Source organism: Balearica regulorum, chromosome 27, assembly GCF_011004875.1.
Source record: "Balearica regulorum gibbericeps isolate bBalReg1 chromosome 27, bBalReg1.pri, whole genome shotgun sequence".
Taxonomy (NCBI): domain Eukaryota; kingdom Metazoa; phylum Chordata; class Aves; order Gruiformes; family Gruidae; genus Balearica; species Balearica regulorum.
Genome location: NC_046210.1, coordinates 3,154,786 through 3,174,586, shown reverse-complemented (window position 1 = coordinate 3,174,586; position 19,801 = coordinate 3,154,786). Strand labels below are relative to the sequence as shown.

Genomic DNA, 19,801 nt, shown 5'->3' with positions numbered 1-19,801 from the left:
GCAACCTCAGAAGCTTCAAAGATGAACTCAGCGTCACCAGACACCCATCCTGTCCCACCCGCACCGCAGTGTGTGCGTGCAGTGAGGTTTAGCTGGGCTTTTTCAACATCCACCAGGCACAGCGCAGGTCCCAGGGGTGCAGCCTCAACGCAGCACACACCTTTCCGTGTATCGCAAGCCTGGGTTTTCCCTCCCATCAGAAGGAGCTGTACTGGAGGTTAACAGCATACATGGGTTCAAAAAGACTTTGAACACACTCGGATTTCAGATCTCTCAGCCTTCCCCATGAAGTTCTGGATACAGCTTCAGCCCTGGAAGTTGGTAACGCCCCAGAAGCTGGAGGAAGCTCAGGAAGGCATTCGGGATATGCCCTACTCTACTCTCTACTACTACCTTCCCCAAGCAGTAACTGCTGGCTGCTGCAGGAGCTGGGTACCAGGGATGATGGACTTTGTTCCAGTTCCTTTGCACCTGCAGAAATATTCACCCGGTGCTAACAAGTCCCAGGAGAGACCCACAGGCGAGACTACCAAAGCTCTCAGAGCTGCAGAGGTCCCCATGAGCCCTCCTGCCAGCTACACTCATCTGATCCTCAGGGAGCAGAGGCTCCAGCTCCGTCCATCCCAAACGCTCCTTATCAAACAGCTCTGCTGTGCCAACCCCCCCAGGGGTGTTTCCTGTTCAACACATGAGAAGCAGCACCCAGAGACCTGGTTGATCCCCTTCCTCCATGGCTTGCTCCAGCTCCTCCATGCCCAGACTCCCAAGGGCAACCAGATGACAGCGAGGGACAGACCGCAGGAGGTCCTGGGCGAGGGGTGGCTTCACTGGCCTCACCGAGCGAAACAGTATTTCACGGCTGTGTGATGCTGCCAGCTTGGGAAAAGCCTGTTCTGTACCCTGGATAAGGGGTTTGACTCCACTTACCTGCAGAAAGGTTGAGCTTTTCACTTTCGTCTGGCAGCACTGCTCCAAAAAACAGAGGTCGAACGACCTAAAAGGAAATTTGCACTTTCACAGCTCTGCGAGACACCTTTAACATGGACAAGCAGAGGCCCTCTCCCTCCCCTGCATCAAGGAACTACGTTCCCAGTAGTCTGTAAAATGCGCTTCTAAACAGACGTGCCTACAACCCTCATCACAGAAGGTTACATCTGAATTTTAAAAAACTACATGAAATAAAATTAGGTGGATAAATGTTTTGGCAGAGCATTGCCTGCAGGGAACTTACTGGTCATTTAAACAGAGGATTAGTAGTTGTTATGTTTTTATTCCAATAATAATACTGGAATTGCTTTGTAAAGCAGCCAGAAGTCCCCAACAAAGCCAGTGACTGCTTCTTAGATAATGAAATCTCAGATGCTTTGAAATGCCTGGGCAGCTGCCTCAAGAAAAAGTGTCAGCAATCTATCTTTTTATAAGGGGAGTTTCTTAGACACAAACCAGACCTCTTCGCTTCACCTCCTCTCCTTGTTTTCCATAAACATCAGTGCTGTGGCAGAGACTGAGTTGCTCCTTGCTCCCTGGCAGGATTTATCAGCTCAGTGTATTGCTTCTGAAGCTCCTGTCCTTGAAGACAAGAGGCCACTCGGAGCACTGGAACTGGTCTGCAGGCTCAGCGGGGACACAAACACCGTCTGGGGTTTGTTGTGACTTTCACACACATCTTGCTCGGTTTCCCCACCTTCTTCTCATCACCCCCAGCTCAGAGTCCCATCTCTGACCTGTTTTACCCTGAAGAGCCCCAAAAAGCAAAAATCACTCTGAGAACTAATCACCATGACACAGGGAGACAATTTACAAGACAACCCCCAAAACTCCCTCTCCTCCTGGCAGTGATCCTCTCAAAGCTGTTCTCTCTGGGAAGCATCCAGCTGCAGGACAGGACACAAAGGTATCCTGCAACCTCGCTCCCCTGTGAGCTTTATCACTCCATCATGCCTGAGCCCACTAACTGAGAAGGATCTGGTCCCTGGCAGATAAAGATTAAGTGGGAGCGCAGCTACAGAGACGCAGAGAGGCAGGGTCTGGCTTCCCCCAGTCAGGGGCACCACCGCAGAGGGATACCTATAGGGATGGATGGTTGAATATATAGCACTGGCAGAGATTTCCTGTATCCCCTGACTGGCAGGCTTGCCTGCTATGGGGGTGCTGCTGTTACAACAGGGGTGGGATGCTGGCACAGGCAGCTATGATATCCCTGTATCTCAGCTATTGTCAAAAACTGCTGTGCACAGCAGGTCTGCGGCAGCGAGGATGGAGCAGCTGTTTTCAGCTCAATTAGGGACAAAATCGGCTCCCAGCAGAATAATCAGGGCACCCGCTGCTCCTAGCCCTCCCCCCCCTTCTCCTAGGCTGAGCTTGGAGCAGGGAGGAATCAGGGTTGGGGTCTGCAAAACCCACAAGTGAGCCAAGATAAAGGGCTGCTTGGAAAAGTTCACAGATCCAACCACTGGAGGCTGCTCTGGTTATACATAAATCACCACTGTGCGCACTGTCAGACATGGAAAACTCAACACAAGGAAATAAAGGGCAGGGGTTAGAGAGTTTCAGAGCTGCTATTTCCTGGCTTTATACTCCCCGTGCATGCAAATTCACCACAGTCTTCACAGCTCTATTTTAAAGATCAGAGATCAATCACTTCACGCACTAAATGCTGCATGTCCAAAAGCCACCTGGAAGGCACAGGAGCCAGAATTTATTATACTCAATCATAAACAGAAAGAATATATGTATTTCATCCAACATGTGCTATTTGATAGACCCACTGCAGAGGAGCGTGGCAGACGCAGGGGGTGCAGAGGGCACAGATAGGTAGCACATAACAAGGTAAAATTAAGCCTACTGTAAGTTAAGGGTAAGAAGGTGGCACTGTTGAAAAGGGTAGTGCAGGATGGCAGAGCAGCATCACAGCAACATACTGAAAGGGGTTTGACCAAATGTGATTTACCTGGCGCAGAAACTGCCCGGGAGGAATTGCATGCTCAGCGGGGGGGGGGGGGGCAATGACTGCCAGCTGGGGAGGTAAATCCAGCACTCGCACGGTGGCACGGGCTCTTCTCTAACTAACTGCACCACGGACAAGGCATTGTAGCGGTGGGGTCCACTGCAGGCTGCCTCCGAATGTATCATAGAAAATTCATCTGAAAGGCTAAGGTCATGTGGCCAGTCAGTCCGAGGGAGGATCAACTCTCTATCAAAGTAATGAAGTAATAAAGAGTAATCTTCACTCTCTACTTGTCTACCTTTAGGTCAGGCATAAAGGTTTCTTCTGGGGCTCCGTACATGCTCTAGCCGTCTGGAAAGGAATTGCGGAGCTCAAGGTGACCACCGTGCCGGGGGCTCTCCCCAAGCCCAGCCCACCCTCTCCAGCCTCCTCATCCTCAGCACCTCTGGGACAGAAGTTGTGTGCAGTTAAATCCTCTCCCAGCCCCCAAATACATGTCTGCTTCCCTCTAAGAAATGTGATCGAAGGTAATAAAGCCTTGGAAGAGAGGATGTGCAAGTAACACAACCCCTTTGTGCCCATTCCAGTAGCATCAGCCAGAAAGTTAAAGCCTCATCACTTGGCTGTATTGATCCGCTGCTGGAGGGGGCCACTTGAGTTCTGGCATTGCTGAGATATTTTCCATTAAAAGAAAGAAAAAGGAAAAAAAAAAAAAAAAAGGAGGAGGAAATAACAGGCACCAGACTCATTGTCCGACAGCTGTAAAACCTGCAGAGCCTCAATTTGTGAGGAAGCAGTCCTTGTCCAGAGGGAGAAAGACAGCTGCTTGCTTCGTTGCAAACTTGCAGTGTTTATGATTACTTAGCAGGGAGACTCTGGATTGCTCATGGACACATTTTGCCTGTCATCCACTGTCTTGTTAATGTCAGAAGCTGCCTGGGATAGATTGGAGTTGCTATAGTGCAAGGAGGAAAAAAATTAAAGAAAAAAACAGCTGAAAAAACAATAAGTTGCTGGCAAAATATGCTGTGAAATCCTGATGCTTTCTGTCTAACTGTTCACTTCAGCTTGTCACATCTTGTTAGCAGAGCCGGCTGGGGCACAGTCCAAACCTTCTTGAAGCTGGTGGGAGGTTTGCTGTTGACCTGATACTCCCTGTGTTTTGACGCTCGGAAAGATGTCAAATGGAAGAGAACTACCCACACCCCCTGGAAGGGAGCACAGCCGAGACATTCATGATCCCCATTAGCAAGGAGTCTGAGCTACTCGCACTTTTTAAAGGCTAAGATGAAGGTCACATCTATCTTGCATAGGAAAGTGATCTTCAGAACAGAGCCAATCAACGCTAGAAACCAGTACCGCAAAGACAGAGGGTTGGGAGCACGGTGCAGGTCCGTCTGGATGGCTCTGCTCTGTAACCAACCGCCGCGTCTGCACGGGGCAGCTCGCACCCACGTGTGCAAAGCCGCACGCTCCCAGAGCTGAGTGCTGATCAGCCTGCCTGACGCCTCTGACTCTAGAAGCTCAAATTTTACTCTTGCAAATCCAAAATCCTTAGGGAAATCTGCTTTGGAGAGAAAAGGAATAATATCTGCGCCAGGGTGGAAACCGGGGCCAGGTCCCTAGCAAATTCACACTGATTTCAGGGAAGCTGGGACCTGTCGATGATTATTTCTCTTCTTGAGTGTTCTTGGACCAAGAACTAATCATTATGAACACGGACACACAGCGGCAGCGCCTTTTTGAGGCCTGTGGCTACTGTTAACACAATGCATTTCTATTCACTGTGTCTATGGTACTAAGCACCCCAGCAGCCCAGCTATAATTTCTAAAGCAGCAAGAACAGCTTAGGAGCTCAAATATAAAGTCAGTGAGAGTTGGGTGCCTAATTCCTTTCAATCTTCTTTCTAATTCCTAGCCTTAGGGCTTTGAGGAAGTGGCCGGTTTGATTTGATGAAGAAAAAAGCTGCTCCATTAGCAGGTCTGATGTTTGAGAGGTTTCTTTCAGCCTGTGATGAATCCCAGCACCCTCCATCAGGCCACACTTGCTGCTAGATCCTATTTTCCCTTCAGTGACATTATGTCTTAAACAGGCTTTCACTGTAATAACATTTGCGGTAATGAAATCACCCGGCTGTACGGTCTTCTTTTAACAGCAAAAATATCTGAGTTGGCTACAAAGGGAGATTTAAATGTCACAGAGAATGTGCTGTATGTGTCCATCAGAAGATAAGGTTTCTCTTTGTTGATGACGGGAGAGACGCAATGGTGACTGCTGGGCGTTGGGAGCACAAAGGCTCACCGCGGCTCCTTGAATAGGGAACGAGGAGGCTGGGGCGAGCGGGGAACGGGACGAGGGAGAGACAGCTAATACAGAGAGCTTTTAAAATCCCATACTGGCTATAGGGCTCCTAAAGATGTAACAATGGCGAGGCGCTAAATTTGCAAGTGAAATGAATCAAAATCAGCTCCTCTCTTTCCTTCTGAGTTCAGGGTTTGCTCCCTGACGGCAGCGGGCTGTACAGGATTGGGAAGTGAGGGAGGAAAGGATCTCTAAACTGGGTGGGAACGATCCCAGCAATGATGCTCTAGAAAGCTTGTAGAGGCCTCAGCAAGTCAAGAGTTAAGGGATATTAACTTCAATATCCAAAGATCCAGGAGAGCGGCACGGCTGGGGTTCACGCTCAGCCTTTCCCATACGCCCTAACCCAGCCGCCCTTTAGAGCCGTGCCAAGGGAGACGTTCCTCCAGAGCCCGTTTTGGGCAAGGTGGGGACCCGGACAGCCCGGATCTCTAGCAGGATGCCTTAACCACCCTCCCGAGAATGATCCAGCCACAATCTTTGCATCGCTTATGCAAGTTAACAAGCAGGATGCCCCTGAGGTCAATGCCGCAGCACCAGCATGAAACCAGCCCGAAACCAGAATCCACATGGGAACTTCATACCTGCACGGGAACCTTTAGCTCATTATGAAATGAAAACTGTCGAGGGGGGGGGAGATTAGACTGGGTCAACCCCAAATTAACAATGTGAGTTAACAAAATGTTTTGCCATTTCTATATTGTTCCTTTTCTTAGAACAAACGCAGGCACGCTGGCTCTCCCCGGCAGATAGAAACTCTGATTTTCATTGTATGCACTCAAGATTATGTGGGCCTGGTTTGCTTCAGCTGATTAGACCCCAAACGGATGTTTCAAATTAGATTGTCAGGAATAGTCCTCCTTTGCAAATGTGGCTGCTTGATTTCGTAGTATGGGAATTCTTTCTTGCTTATGCCCAGGAAAGCTCTCACTTGATTGATTTATTCCACTAAAAAGCTAAAAATTCCCAGTTCCATCAAAGCCAGTTGTAAAACTCTCAACATCTTAAAGACAGGATTTTACCAGTACACTTAGCTGTGCCTCAGGGTGGGGGTTTTTTCTTTGGGTTTTTTTTTTTTTTTGGTTTTGGGGGTTTGGAGGTTTGTTTTGTTGGGTTGTTTTTGGTTTGTTTTTTTTTTTTTTTTAGAAACAGCTCTCTCACAACTTGAAGGGTTACATTAGAAACCATTACATTTCGCTGCTGGTTCTTAATGGTAACATGACTTGTACCTCCAGCTTGGCTTTCCATCTGCTACCAGCAGAGACAGTAATGTCACAGTCAACATGGAAAGTACTCGTGTTCCAAGGAGAGGAGAGTAATAATGAAAGAAGGAAAACATATTAGAGCTGATGATTTAGGCTGAGAAAGGGCAGATCACATCATCCGATATGCCCTATAGCACAGCTATGAAAAGAATAACCTTCCCTCTGCAGGAATGTTTGGTGCAACGGGAAAAGGGACCAATTTTCCACCTCTGTTTTTTTGTATGAATGTTAATTTTAGCAAAAGTAGTAAAGGTCAGGAAGGACAAAAGATTGGGAGGGGGTAAAAAACAAACCTCCTCCTCCCTCCCCAAAGACCTGACAGTCTGAGCTGCTTTGCCTAATAGAAACAGGCAGCAAAGAACATTTTGGCTTTAATAATTCTAATTATTCCACAGTATTGTGAAATAAATTAGAAATCCAAATGAAATCAGTGTCCCATGGCACTAGGAAACGTACAGTCACAGAATGCAGGTATCTAAATCTATCCTGAGTTCTGTCTTGCATAGACAAGACAGAAAATAATGGAAAATATGCTCAGAAACAGGAGAAAAAATTAAAGCACATAGTTCTGCACAGTTGCTGCTGCAAAGTCAGGCAGGGAGCTGAAGCAAAACCAACCCTGCACCTAAGCCTCCTGCACACTGCTCCCATGCCACAGCTTTCCTTTTCCTAACTTTTCTGTAACCGATGAGGATGTTTCCCCCTCTGCCCTTCTCCTGAGGGACATGCAGCTGTGATTCCTTGGCCTGGACGTTACAGCAGCTACCAGTCCCTCAGGAACAGAGCGCCTCCGGAGCGGGGAATGCCAAGGGATGGGACGCTTAACAGGCTGTGAAATCCATGAAGATTTGATGCAGCCCCAGGGGCATCTGTGGGGCTTCCTTGGAGACACTGCCCCACGGGAAGGATCTGACCGTAAGCGGGGAAGAAACATGCTTTCATTTACAGTAAGGGAGCAGAAAATCCCCAGCCCTTATCATAATGCCCAGCTTTAACCCTGGGCACAGCATTCAAAGATCCAGAAGTCTTTAACAGTTGTTCATGAAGCGGGTGAGCACCAAGACAATTCATATAGCCACAGATGAGAGCTAAGGACCAAACCCAGACTTTCTCACAGAGGCAGCTATTTATCAGTATCCTCATCCATCATGCTGAAGGATGAAAGGCCAAATAAATGACCCTGCTACTGGCCGCTATTATTCCAGCGCTGCACAGAGGAAGGCAAATACCTTGAAAGAACTTGGCTGAGCCTGGGAGGCCAGAGCCTGCCTTGCATAAGGCACTGGGACTAATAGGATATGACAGCAGGTAAACAAGTGTGTCCAGGTGAGGCCGTCCTGGGGAGGGGAGTCACCGCTGTGCAGCGGCTCTTGGATGATTTATACTGCCCAGAGGTAGAAGGTGGAATGAAGCTCCAACTCCGCAACGGGTTTCTCACCAACAACAGAGCTAACGTGGCCTCAGTGGGCTGTTATCTCCCCACACAGACCTGAGAGAGCTGGTGCTTGAGCAAAAAACCATTAGTCTCTATTTTTCTCAGTGGAGTAACAATGCAGAATTAGTGGCATCTGTTGGACCGTGGTCATACCCCTTCTGCCAAGGGGTGCTTTTACCTACCGCCATCCAGCCCTCCTTTCACAGCCCGTCCTGGAGCTATGGCAGAAATCCAAAGAGCAGCCATTGATGCAGGACCTGCCTTTATCTTCCCCACGCACCTGGCAGGCATTGATGGGAATACTCTCATAGCTGAGGTTGATGGTGCTTTAGCAAGGGAGGATGAGCCACCTGCAGCAGGTGTTCAAACGAATGCCCACGGGAAAGAGGGATAACAGCAAGTGCTGCCATCCCCATCATTAAAATACAGAGCGTGCCACAGAGACACTAAAGGCAAAATCCACAAAGATCATTTGCAAGGTCCTAAGTTTTACCAGATGACTCACAAAGGGAAACTACCTCACTCCTGAGTCACCGCCTGAAGGACCCCTGCTCTGTTAAATCGCCTTTCCTGCATATGCACAAATAGCTGCCCGGAGCTGTGTTGATTGCACTCTGTTAGATGGTCCCTGTGTGCTTTGGGCAGTACCAGTCAAGCATTGCAAAGTCCATCTATCTTCATGTTTCTTGCTTTCAGTGATTTACAATGTCACACGGAAGCTCGAGGCAGAGCAGGAAATTAAAGCAGATTTCCCAGTGTGACCCCCTTCTTTGAACCCCTCCTCACCTCACCAGCGGGCTTATGCGAACTCGCAGGGATAAAGCTCCGTCTGTGAGCACTGCTTGTATGGCACTGCATGCCCACGGGAGAACCAGGGCAGTATCAAAAGGCTTGCCTGTATTTCTGTGACAATTAGCTCTTGTGTCTGCAGGATCGTATCCCTGAGTTACGGGATCCACATGTACTGAGGGAGCCAGTGCCTGCCCCAAAGAGTTTGCACGTAAGTAGCCAAGGGGAAATGGAAAGGAAACATTTCTGTTGTACAGGTGGGGAGCTGAGGCAGGAAGAGATTAGCTGATTTGCGCCATTCACATAAGAAATTTGACTCAGCTCAGGAAGACAGCAAGCTCTCCTAAGCCAAAGCGCTCACCTACCACGACATCCCTGTCAGTCACCTGGACGCCCGAGTGCCAGCACTTGCCGTGGCAGCACAGGCCAGCGTCTCGGTGGCATCCTCTGCTCGCTCTAACACAGGCTCTAACCCAGATCTGCAGCTCTGCATCTCGCAGTCCCTTCCCTGGCCTTACTGCCGTCATACGCTGACAGATATTTTATGAGCCTGGGGACCCAACTCCTTCTGTTCACTTCAAAATCACTTTGCTGAGCAAACGGAGGCAAGGGGTGAGCAGAGCAGGTGCATCTCCCGGGCAAGGCTGGGCTCTTTTGGGATGAATCTTTTGTTCTTTTCCCTCACTGCTTCTGCTGGCTTTGGCGATCTTTCTTCATAAGTTTCCCAAAAGTGACAAGGGCAATTTATTATGTGAGCGCAAGGCCTTGGGAATCTCCTGGAGACGTATCATTCCTGCTATTATCCTCCTCACATGAGGAGCCGTTGTTCTTGTCAAGTTCGCTCGCTTCCTCCCTTGCAAAGAGAAGAAAGGATGCTGGGGATTTTTCATTAATCATTTTTACGCCGAGAGCTGCAGCTCCCATCTGCATTCTGATCACTTCTGATCTCTGCCACCATTTTTCATGGTAGCACTTAGGAGGATTGTTTTATGCTGCTGGTTTGAGGTGCGTTAATGACCAACCATTCAGTGTCCAGAGCAAAGCCTTAAATTTAATGTACACTCCAGTGGGGAAAATCTATTACAGCTATACGTCTTCTCTCTTGCTATTCTTCTTCAAGGAAGGTGCCAGTTGCGAAGAGTGGGGGGAGCAAGGAAGAAAGGCTGGCAGGAGGAGTTTGGTTTATGGTGAAAAGGAGGGAGAGCAAGCAGAGGTTTCTGCACTTGAGCTAGGGCTTGGAGCTGTCGTGGTTGAAAACTGGAAGATCCAGTCAAGGAATGGTCAAGTGGGAAGGGAGAATATTGCCAAAACATAATGATTTCAACTGACGGGAGCTCAGCGCGTCCTAATTTCTGGTCCATGAGGTAAAGCTGCTCCTGACAGTGCGCCAGGGTCTCTGAGGCTTATCCCTAGCAGACTGCTTTTCTCGGGCGTTGGGACAGCACCACGCGCAGAGCACTTCCACCACAGTCACAGCCTCTTCACGCAGATCTCTCGTGTAACAGAGCCACTCTGCAAGGTGATGCAAGGCTGAGGCTGAATTAGCTTGGTCCTGCTCAAGCTTTGATTTCTTCACCTCCCTGGGCATTCCCAGTTTCTAAAAATGGCACTTATGGGTCCAATAGGTGATCACTAATAATGACAAAAACGCCTAACTTCTTGTGTCGCCTGAGCTCCAAGTCCTTTAGAAAGGCAGGAGGGCCAAGCAGCGTTCTCCCATTTCCTCTCCAGAGGATGGTGAAAATGTGCTGTATCTAAAAATAACACTAAAACTGGACCTTGAATAAGTCCCTTCCTCTCGCTGTGCCTCTGGACTCCTCCCAGCTACTGTCTATCTTGTGTGCTAATTTTGTGCTGGCACTCTCTGCAGCGGAACATCAGAGCCTGATCCTGGCATCTGGGATCAATGCCCCTTCCTTAATGTGCACGTACTGGCACCTCTGTCCATGCAGAATTAATCTCAAATGTAATCTTGTCTTTTTACACAAGGGTCAGGAACTGGCTCCTACTCTCTGTGTGCGTGACTGAATACACACTGCATTGTAATTCAGACCCTTTGACATCTGATTTTAATACAAAAAGCGTAAAACATAGGAGCAAGAGATTGGAAAAGACCTTCTGGACCATGAAGTTCAGCTCTTTGAGATAAAATCTCATTCATACCCTACCAACTTTTCTCTTAAAACTGTTAGGCTTCCTCTCCTGCTGCCCTTAGTCCAGGGTCAATCTTTCCAACGCGCAGAAATCTCTCTAATTTCCAGCAAAAGTTTACTCACAGTGAGGTCGCTCTTTTACTAATGGTGTCCTCTAGCTTAAATAGCAACTTCAATACCAACATTAACAATAATAATAGTTAATTACGAGCCCAGAGGGGCTGTTGTTGGGACCAGAAATAACCCTGGTAAGCTCAATGTATTCAAGCTGCAGGACAGTAATAAATAACATCTCAGGTTCGTCGGCAATAAAATGGCTCGTCCCAGTTAAAGAGAGTCCAGGAGGGAGGAGAGATGCTGCAACGAGTGGGAAGTGGTGAGGCAGGCTCCTAGGGCACCATGGGTGCGGTCGGACAAAGAAAAACACAAGGAGGAAAGAAAAGAAACGGTATTCCCCTGTGTGGGGCGATTTACAGGCAGCTGCTGGGTCCCTGGGGCCCAGGCAGAGAGGGGAGAGAGAGACACGTTCCTGCTGCCTTTCAGGCTGGACCTACATCAGACTCGTTAATGTCAATAGGAGGGAAATTGAACTGAGCTTTGTTGTAACCCTAATGAATCCTTTGCCGGTTACAGTAAATTTATTCTTTTGATTTCCCTTTCTCTCCCCATCTTGTTTCATGTGGGCTTTTTTTTTTTTCCCCCTTCTATTTAATGTTCCTTTTCTGGCAGCTTCTTCTTTTTATTTCTTGCCAATTTAAAACACAGTTAAAAAGCTGTGGTTGATTCCAATTAAATACCCCCTTTGGGATTACTAAAACACACACACTCACACACACACAAAGACCCCCTCTTTGATTGTTTCCACGGCAACGTATTTAAATATCTCATTCACGGTGTCCAAGTGAAGAGCCGAAGGATTTGGAGAAGCTCTTTCTTTTTTCTGCTCCCTCACCTCCCTCCTCCCCCAAATTACTCATGCTTTAGCCGTAACTGGTGTGATGCACATATTGCACTCGCCAAGCTTTGGCTAGAATGCAGAATATATCTGGAATACGTGTACATTCTCCTGGAATTCCAGAGAAGGAGGAGAATTCAGCCAATAATATATGTCTTGCAATACTGCAGAGCTATTGTAATTACTTAGGAACGGTGGGAACGATAGGAAAGTCTTGTGTCAGCAACAAGACAGGTCGAGTTCTGCCATTCACTAAAATAGCGTTATCTACAAAGTAACTCCGCGGGGAATCATAGGGCTGTGTCGGCATGGAGGTGGTTAAGAAAGAAGTGGAAAGGGCCTGATTTCGGATGATGCCGTTAACAGGAAACAATGGCAAACTACAGGTGAGGAAACTAATCCTTTGAGATCTGTCCTTCCCCGTGGCAGATGCAGGACCCAGTTTCCCACGTACTCCCCTTGCATTGGAACACAGATCTGTATCTGTGAGCGTTCTGCGAGGCTATTTCCAAGACGTTCTGGTGGGACCAAGTCCACAGCAGCTTCCCCAGGGAAAATAAGGTCCCAATTTGGCAAGTGTAGTCAAGATGCCTTTCGGGAAGGTGGGGTAAGGCACGCAGCCTGCCTCTTCCCTCGACGGTGGGCAAAGCAAGTTCCAAGTCCTGATTCTGCCCTTGCTCCCCTTGCGTGTGCCAGATTCCCACTAAAACCAGTGAGAATCTAAAGGAGACATCTAGGCCTTCAAATGTAGATTTGGGGAGATGAAGGAAGTTTCTCCCTCCCTTTCAGCAGAGAGGTCTTAGCGTTGAATGCAGTCCCTTACCGAGGATAGTAACCCAGTCACTGTGCAAGTCCTGTGCCCAGCTTTCCAGCATGGTCTCGGCAATTGCTGGAAGAGCCGACTCAGAAATGTCCATCAGTGCCAGAAGCTCACTCTTTCTCTGCCCACAAAGTTCTTGCAGAACACAAAACTACAGTGACTTTTCTGCCTGAATTTTTTCCAGTGTCTTGTCACATATATCTGTAGGAAGCGCTTGCATTTTCCTTTCCTCTGTTGGCTCAGCGATGTGCTCCGTGTGTGCACGCAGCTTGCTCTCTCCTCCTCCTCCAGTGCAAATACCCCGAGGACTACAATTTGTACATAGAGCTAAGCCAGGACCTCAACATTCATTGCCAAAAAGTTGTTCACCTGTGAGTGGTCTCTGGCAGGTTCTTTCGCAAGGCGTTGGAGAGGCTGGACAGACTGCAGCTGCTATGCTTCTAGCTGTTCACAGCTCCCGGCTTCTTCAGGATGGGAAGCGAAGCTCAGACCTCTCTGCGGCTGAGAGCAGGGCCACGCGCTCCTGAGGCGGCTGCAGTCCCGTGTGAGTTTGTGTAGTGGCATACGGATGTGCGTAGTAAGGTGTGTCTGTGTTAGTGCATGTATCTGGTGGCACGCACGTATACATTTACGAGCCCCGGGGACACATCTGCTCCGGCACAGTTGGCTGGAAAGAGGTAACGCCGTATCTTGCAGACGGCCAAGTGTGTTCATGGCCGTGACTTGCACGTGTCACAGATCCACGCGCACGTGTGCAGTGCTGGATCAGCAGTTTGCCTACGGACCTGGGCACGGGCAATCTATAAGCCCACTGTAAACACAGATGTGAGCAGGCTGGGAGGAAACTGCAGCACCTGCTGTGCCCTTGACATTTCCCCTTTCCTTCCCACTGAAGAAGCTGACTCCAGTGTGAAGCAGTTGCTTTGCAGCTGTTAAATATTACTTCTGCTTTAACAAAGGTGGTATTTTATCATTAAGTGTTCTGTCTCCAAGGAGGGAGAAAGCCCAAAAGCAAAAGTGCAGGAGTCAAATCATCATTGCAGTAATGAGTGGAGGACTCCTACAAGGCACTCATTTTACCTGCTGTTCTTTTCCCTTTCTGTTGCTTTGTGTTCACTCACTTCTTCACTGCAAGAAACACGGCTTCTGGCTGAGCTTTCCACACCCACACAATTGGCCAAATTTAAGGTATGAGAATTTATAATGGAGAGAGGCAGGTTTACGTGTGGCCAGTAAGATTCCTGCTTGCTTTTGAGCGTTTCACATAGAAGACGTGGCCTCTGTCTGTCTGTTGCTTATAAACTGTTTTTCTTTTGGAAACAAATAGCGGATGTAAACAGGTAATTTTCTTTTCAGAAGGAAAATATCTGACCCCTTTGGGTTTGGTCATGCAGACTGGCATGTGTCTGCAACTCCAGGCCTGTGTGTCTTAATCTGTGAGGTTACAAACCAGCACGGGCTCTGGGGCTGTCCCCAAAGAGCAAGGAAGGGAATAATGAACTTAGCGGACGAGTGGTCTCCTTGTTAAAAGCGCTCAGTATCCACCATGAGCTCTTGAGTGACCTGGCCTTGTACTTTTGTTCCTTAATGGAAGCAAAACAGCTCTGGAGCTCCTTCCCTCCTGGGCTCCTTCCAAATCCCGCTGAAGTCCTGGAGCCCCGGACTCCTGCCAGCCGCTGCTGATTTAACACAGAGTCCATCTGCAGTTTTCATTTTTCCTTGTTCTTCTTGTCCTGGAAGCTTTCAGCCAAGAACAACTTCCACACAGATCTGCAAAGACTCCTTAGAGATTAGGGCTTTGCAAACCTCCTGATTAATTTTGGGGGGGAGCAGTAATGTTGCCTGGTTCTGCTATTTTATCGTGGGGCTCAGCTCTGATTTTTCCTACAATTTTAGTGGCTGAATCATGGCAAAAACATCACAATTTTCATTTTTCTTAAAAAAGGAGAAGGGGAATGACAAAAGCTTGAAAACATGAAGTGAGAGCAACTTGAAGAATCAGAAGTCAGAAGATGAAGATGCCACATGTATTATAACATTGTTAAACTTATGACTTTTTAAAAAGAGATCACAATACTTCTGGATGATACTCCTAATTTCTCAATGCTTGGCAGAGACCATAGAGAGTTGTGAAATATTTGTAAATAGTTTATTCCTATGACTAAAGCCCATGTGATTCAAGCACGCGTTGCTCCACGTTCTAGTACAAGGACTGAATAATAAATGACCGTGTTGGAAACTACCTGGCCAGAAAACAGAACAAAACAACTTCAGTGTGCAATATCTGACTACGAGAAGTGAGATGCTGGTGAGAGAGAGAAGGAAAACTGGTGGTTCATCACAGACCTGCTCAGGGAACTCTGCAAACACAGGCATTTCGTGCAATTTTCCCCTTCTCCTGTTTTATTCCATTGCGGGGCTGTCATTTCAGCAACATCTTTAACAAACACAAACTCTCTGTGGAGTCAATAGTAATTATAGGAATTTATCACAATTGCCAATCAACGTGCGTTAGAAAGACTCATCTTCCTTGTTTAAATTAGATTTCACTGCACACAGACCACAAGTTGTCTTTAGGAAATCAATTGCAGGAAAATTACAGCTTTCATGGTGTTACATGACCTCACCAGCCACGTTGCAGCTTAATTCCTCTCCTCTGATACTTGGGTGGCCTCAGATAGCTGTTTTCTGGAGTAGAAGGGGACTATAGCCCTCAACACAAAGCCTGAAATAATTCTCTGTGCTTCTGAATGCTGTGAGGATATCCAACAAAACGCAGGCTCACCTTGGCCAGGTTTGTAAAGGAACGCGAGAAGCGAAGGGCCTGGTCACGTTTACACCTTGGTCTGGTTTGCTGCTCCAAACCACGCTGGCACAAATTCTGCCTTCGGCTGTGCTGGTACAGCTCCCATTTTCAACAGAGACAAAACTGACAGACCTCAAGGCAAAATTCAACTGTGTGCGTAGATGCAAATGCTTCCTTCTAGATGATTAATGCACATTTCTAAGGACTTTATTCTCTGCTGATAATGGTGCCACGAGGAAGATCCTCAACTGATATATATCAGCTTGAGATCTGACTCTGCAGGAGAGTGAAGGTAAGAAACTCACGCCAATAAGGGGTTGATGATTTCATTCTGCTGATAAGAGTCTGTATTCCTGTCTTGTCCAGAGTTGTTCTGCCACCCACATATTCCTATTCCTAGGTTTTGGCCAAGTACATATGTCAGGGACTACATGAACCACAGACTGATACACTTGAGAAATTAAATTAGATCATAAAACTGCCCAGGGATTGCCGACTCCTTCCCTTGACCTAGCTGTGCATTTGGAAACAATTTATTGCTTGAGTTTTACATCTGAACGTGCCCCCTTGTCTGAAGAAGAGCCCTGGCTTGTGCAGATGTGCAGTGAGACTGGGACAACCCACAGAAGAAACCAACAGGGTCACATCAAACTGTTCCCTGATTCCGTCTTACATTTCCCTCTCAGACTAATATCTGTTGCACTCAACAGGAATCTTCCCACTGACTTCACTGGCTCTCAGTAAGAACTGCTGTATGTAAAGAACTTTAAGTATCTAACTGCCCTGCTAGGCACCTAAACGAGTTTTAAAATCCTAGGCTGCGGTGATTTTTACATTGGCATAGCCTGTTAACTTTCAGTAGGGCTATTCCTGTGATACGTTGCGGTGGGTAAGCTAGGGAGAGTCGTCACAGTTTACCTGTAAGGCCTTGGTCAGCTCTGGGACAGCTTGTCCCGTGGTCTAACGCACCGGGGGGGTGATGCCAGCATCCTCTGGCACGGCTCCTTCTTCTCTTTGTCCTGATTCCTGCTGCGGCTGCCAGCCCCACTCCTGCTCGATACTCGTGCTCCCATGTTTACTGATTGGCTCTCGTCTCATTCTGACACCTCTCCTGGAAAGGAGTGATTAATTAATAGGGCTCAGCGTTTTACAGGAGCTACATAAGCAAATACCTTTCCCCGTATCTTTGAGTTTTCAGAGTGCAGTTTATCCTTCCAAGGTACCTAAGTGACAGCTGCTTTAAAATCATAGGGATGCTTGGCAGCTCAAACAGGAGACTGCACTGTGTCGACTATTGTGTTAACAGAAGTAAATGCACTTAACAATTTACCTTGCGCCTTTCCCTGGCGCAATATGAAGCCTGTCATTTGTAGGGGAGTGGTGGAGCTGTGAACACACTGGGGCGTTATGGAAAAAATAACTCGGGCTCCAGCCCCGCTGACAAGACTTGCTCAAAGGAAAAAGAAAAAACAATAATAAAGGAAAGTAGAAAGCAGTTGATATTTAATGGCTTAAGGATCAGGGAAGACACAGGGTGAAAAATAAAATGGAGTTCATGGAATAATCACTCCTATGCCTGCTTGTCTGTTCCAGAAGATGAGCCACATCAGCTCTCATAAGCTGTCACAACTGATGGAGTGATTTAAAATTGCAGTGGAGCAGTACAAAAAGAATTTAAAGAGCTGTGAATAATTACTGCTGTGGGTGGCTGCGGGCTGTGCAAGCAGTGACTTGCAGATGAGACAAGTTCTGCACTGCTGCTAGCACTGTAGCTACCAGCAAGGTTTCCTATTGTCCCATCTGGAAGGGTGACTGCAAACAGTGACAGTCCTGAAGAAAATCTTGACAAGGACTGCGTGCAGCACGCACAGAAATAACGTTCCTTTCATTTACTCCCACACAAACTGGGAGTCACTCCACCGAGCCAGCGCATTTGTGCTTGTGTATAAACCTGGCAGCAATTTTGCACAGATGTGGTGATGTTATGGGTAAAAATGAGATGTTGGAGGTCTTTGGTTCCTGGCCCTACACCCAAAACACTACATGAGGCACTGAGAGGTAAACCACCAACTATGATGCCTAAGTTCCGGGCAGCAGTGAGGGGTGCACATCGCCTACTATTTAGGGCTGTAATATCAAGTAGTAACATCATCTCTTAGAGATGATTAATGCAAGAATTGAAACTACTTCCCGCCACTGACTGTAGGGGCAGTTCCATTAGCAGTCTCTGTCTCAAACCTTTTTATAATCTGGATGCTGTTCCCCATCAGATCCCGGTAGGTACTGAAGCCTTGGTAAGATACTGAATTTCAGCATAGCTCCATTCAGTTCTACTCTGATGCTTCTGGGCAGTCACCAACGCGTTGCCCTGTCAGTGGAGCGTCAAACCCGAACCATTCTCCGGCACTGCCCTCCTGGGCAATCCTGCAATCCCACTCCCTCAGCTTTTAAGCCCATAAGTTCGTACCTCCCACATTTTTCACTATGTATGTATAAGCCCTCGTACTGTAGGTTTTATTCTCAGCTGGGGCCTGTAAACTCTGTCATACTATAAATACTACTACAAATTTTGATGGTTTCTTCAAAGCCGCATAAGTACAGAGCATCCACAGGTCAGGCGCACAAAATTATGGGCTCTGTTGGGTGATTTCTTTCTCAGTTAATGAGGTATAAAGCAAACAAGTACTTTAAAAGGGGTCTGATAGTTAAAGGAGCTTCACAGCAGCAAGCATCTGGAGGAACAGTGTGACCTTTGATTATCTGCAGCGTTTCCTTGAGCTCACTTTGGTCCACAAACCAACCCCTCAAGCTCCAGCTCCTCCCAAAGTCTGCAGGCTCTGCCTGCAACCAGTAAGCTGGTATCTCCTCCTAATTAAAGTCAGCAGACGTGTAATGTCCATTTTGTGAACAATTTCCAGTTCAGTGGTGTGGAGGTGGGGACAGACACGTAATATATCACTGGAGACGAAGAGGACTCCACATTTCAAAGTGGGGAGGGGAGTATCCAAGGGATGTGAAATTAAAAAGCCAGAACAGAAGAGGCTATCATTTAAATTCACCGGTTTCAATTTTGCGAGGTGCTTCTTAGCTGCTGCTAAATATGCTGAAAAGGGCTGAGAGATAAATGGGTCAAGCTTAGCCTTTGTCAGCACTCTTGCATCTCTAAATCTCCAGGATCCTTCCACTGCTGTAATTGTTTACCAGGTTCTCAGACTTAGGGAGGCATTTCCTGCATAAAAAATAGCACCTCTCTTCTCCTTCCTCTAGACAGTCTTTCTTTGGTCAATAGTCACTGAGGAAGAAAGTTTTCCCTGCAGATAGATTACATTTCCTCACCATAAAATATCTACAAATGAATAGAAAGAGGGAGGTTAAGAAAAGGACGCTTTATGGAGGCTGCTGGGCACCCCGTGGTCTGATCCTCTCCAGTTCTCAGCCCACTCAGAGGGAAAGGCACCGCAGAGGAGAGATGTGGTGACCGATCTGGTCTTGTCCTCAGCATCCACAAGACCCCGTCCAAACTCAGCATCCGCACAGCCGAGCAGCAGGCACCGGGCACTGGAGTAGCCCGAGGGTGTTTGCGCAGCGTGTAGGCAGGCAGCATTTGCGTGAAATATTCGAGTGGTCTTGGCACTTGCCAAAGCCATGCTGTGAGCTGGTGCAGAACGGAGGAGAGACCACTGCGCTCACTAGTCTCTTCCGCTCAAGAAAATCTGACTCCGGGCCAGGGCTAAGGCACAGGAGCCGTTACCCTCTCTGCAAAACGGGCTCCGGGGCCGCGTACGGGAGCCGTCTGGATGCAGCTGCCGCATTTGTGCCTACGGTCTGTGCACTGGGTTATTAGAGTTACTCTGAAAAAGTCATCAGCTGCCTATTGCTGATCACAGAGTACGGGCGGTTATTGGTTACGTATCACCGCCTGCTGTCTCTCCCAAGATTGCTGATTACTCTGCTATGACACACGTAGGCCGTGGCTGTGCGGGTGCCATGACAACCCCAACACCCTCACAGCACCATCAGGAGGCGGAGGCACTGCTGCTATTTGGTCCAAAAAGCCCTTTGCTCGCTTCTGAGAAAAACACAAAACCACAGCAAAAGAAGCATTGGTGTCATCGTAATATAAAGCAGTCACGGCTCTGTCCAACCAGTAATAAACTTTGGTAGAAGTGCAGTGGCTGTGAAAAATAGATATAGCGAAGACTTCGGGGGTAGGGAGAAATCTTGAAGCTGCAGGAGAAAAAAGCAGCATGAGATTTGAGGCTGTAGGAC

General features: G+C 47.8%; 2 long non-coding RNA genes across 2 annotated transcripts in view; both read right to left on the bottom strand.

Moving 5' to 3' along the window:
• Window positions 1–744: 744 nt before the first annotated feature.
• On the bottom strand, window positions 745–15,638 carry LOC142598331 (uncharacterized). Its single transcript, XR_012832593.1, has 3 exons — window positions 15,512–15,638; window positions 919–994; window positions 745–832 (listed from the first exon to the last, which is right to left on the bottom strand). It is a non-coding gene; the product is annotated as an uncharacterized LOC142598331 (long non-coding RNA).
• Window positions 15,639–16,455: 817 nt separating this feature from the next.
• Window positions 16,456–19,801, bottom strand: part of LOC142598332 (uncharacterized) — a 40,056-nt gene continuing 36,710 nt past the window's right edge. The window contains exon 3 of the long non-coding RNA XR_012832594.1: window positions 16,456–16,643. This is a non-coding gene — a long non-coding RNA (uncharacterized LOC142598332). The remainder of the gene's footprint in view (window positions 16,644–19,801) is intronic.